The 2581-nt window shown below is 43.0% G+C and overlaps 1 protein-coding gene across 1 annotated transcript in view; it reads left to right on the top strand.

The window, feature by feature from the left end:
- The window catches only part of igsf5b (immunoglobulin superfamily, member 5b), a 10076-nt gene extending 8349 nt beyond the window's left edge, over window positions 1–1727 (top strand). The window contains exon 9 of the mRNA XM_076982003.1: window positions 1–1727. This exon is cut by the window's left edge and continues 663 nt beyond it. The gene's annotated coding sequence lies outside the window, so the exon portion shown is untranslated.
- Window positions 1728–2581: the final 854 nt, after the last annotated feature.

The raw sequence follows: 2581 nt of genomic DNA, 5'->3' as shown, positions 1-2581 counted from the left end.
AACCGAGACGAGGCCTATAACCGAGACGAGGCCTATAACGGAGACGAGGCCTATAACGGAGACGAGGCCTACAACCGAGACGAGGCCTACAACCGAGACGAGGCCTACAACCGAGACGAGGCCCATTACCGAGACGAGGCCCATTACCGAGACGAGGCCCATTACCGAGACGAGGCCCATTACCGAGACGAGGCCCATTACCGAGACGAGGCCTATAACCGAGACGAGGCCTATAACCGAGACGAGGCCTATAACCAAAATGAGGCCTACTACCGAGACGAGGCCTATTACGGAGACAAGGCCTTTAACCAAAATGAGGCCTACGACCGAGAAGAGGCCTACGACCGAGAAGAGGCCTACGACCGAGACGAGGCCTATTACCGAGACAAGGCCTATTACAGAGATGAGGTCTATTACCCGAGCTTGTTGTTTATGCTCACTGCTCCATGACAGTGTCGCCTTTCCCCTGACACTCGCGCTGCACGGGTTTTTAGTTGCCTTTCAGAAGTGGAACCTGATTCTAGTGGCAGAGCAGCCGAGACTGCAGCCATTCAGAGACACCTGCCATTCTGCCATTTGTTTCAAACACCTACATCACTGTCTTTTCTTTTCCATATGTATTTTGGGTTTACCATCATGCTCAGATGAAAGACTTGTATAACAATAAAAATACTAATATAACACATATAACAATATAACTGTAACGTTCAGCTCCGCCCTCTATCTGGGTATCTTGCTTTTGTTCCCCCCTCAGTTTACCTTCGGTTGATTCGCCTTCGGTTTGTCATGCCCTTTTTGTGTTAATCCTGCCCAATGTTATTCATGTCAGCTGTTTTAAGTTTATTGGGTTGTGATTGTTTGGAATATATTCTGTGTGTGTTCATGCCTTCCCTTGTAGGTCTACTGTTCTGGTGACGTGTTGTAAGTGTTTGTGCGATTATATTTATGGGTTTTCGTGATTATTTATGTCTTTGAGTTGTTGAAGTTTGTCTGCGCTCTCAGCTTGGTTTTCTTTTATTTTATCTCACTTATTTAGTTGTTTGGTTTGTCTTCGCGTGTTCAATGTAATTAATGTATATTCAGTCCAGTTCTTCAGTTGTTTATCAGTTCTCCGTATGTATTACGTATGTTCAGTTCAGTCCCTGTGGTGGTAGTTGGTTCTCCGTAGATGTTATGTCCTGATTTCGTGTTTCCTTTATTGGACTCCTGCCTGAATTAATATGGTTGTCCTGTAGATTAGTTGTCACTCTGTGTCAGTTCTGTGTGAGTGGTCAACATGCCACGCTGAACCCGTACCTTAGCTGTTGGCACAGTTGAGATCTCAAGAGCCCCTTAACAAAATAAATGTAGCTCTCTGCAGACATAGGGAGAATGTGCAAACACAGGCAGCACCCAGAACATCTCACCTAGACCATCATAGACTGCCTATCTCCTGACTCCGCAGCATTACAATAACTGATTGTGTGGTCTGCACATTTGTTTTAATGCCTATAGATGTTTAGAAATGCCTTAACCTCCTAGAAGGTGGACAGAAACCTGTTTATGCTGTTCTTTTGTACCACTGGGCAAGTGTGGGTAGTGTTATTTGATTGAAAACAGCCTTATGACTGTCAGCGTCATTCACTATAGTTATGGGAGACCTGTTCTCTTGGTTATGAGAGACGATAACCGAAGACTTTGTTGTCTCAGGACAATGTAAAAATGTTACACAGGAACATAAACCAGCACTTTCCAAAAAATACTGTAAAAATAAAAATATAAAAAACATTTCATGTTGATGTGCCATTTTTTTAATGAAAAGTATGTTATCATCTTCATTAATATTTATTCATGCATATTAGCATTTAGACATTTGTGAGTTTTGCCTCCAATTTTATACATAAAGCAAATTACGTCATGGACTTTACTGAACTGTTGCAGTTTGCACTGGCATGACACCACCACAGTTGCACTTTGTCCAGCGTTGCTCATAGCAACCCTGATAAATAACTTAACATCTCTTGTCTGCAATTGAAAGCCAATGATCTCACATGTTTCATCTGCAGTACTCTTCAGTATGTCATTTGCACTCAGACCATGCTTGTGTACCTCTAAAACTCATTCAGTGTCATTATACCAAGTGTCATCCATTTAGAACCGACTCTAAATAAGGTCTCGTTCAATGACTCTTCCACTCTAAATTTAGTTTAGGCTAGATTAGTTATGTGAGGCACCAATAGCTGATAAACTTACATTAAACTAAGAAAGAAAGTGAGGGCATAGCCAGGGCATAGTCCAGACACAGGACACTTAACCCTGGGACAGGACACTTAACCCTATCACAAGACACTTTTACCAATCACAGGACAATCAGTCCAGGCACAGGACATTCAGCACAGGTTTAGGATATTTAAACCAGACACAGGGCACTGAGGTTTAGGATACCCAGCCCTGAAACAGGACACTGAACCCAGACACAGGACATAAAGCACAGGACGCTACCTTAGAGTGATCACATCTCTCTATGCCCATCAATCTGAATCTGCACGTCCTCTTGCCTGGAGGACAAAAGTTCAACTTCAGGAGACAATAGTTAATAACA

This window comes from Brachyhypopomus gauderio, chromosome 19 (genome assembly GCF_052324685.1).
Source record: "Brachyhypopomus gauderio isolate BG-103 chromosome 19, BGAUD_0.2, whole genome shotgun sequence".
Lineage (NCBI taxonomy): Eukaryota > Metazoa > Chordata > Actinopteri > Gymnotiformes > Hypopomidae > Brachyhypopomus > Brachyhypopomus gauderio.
This window is presented reverse-complemented; position numbering and strand designations above follow the sequence as displayed.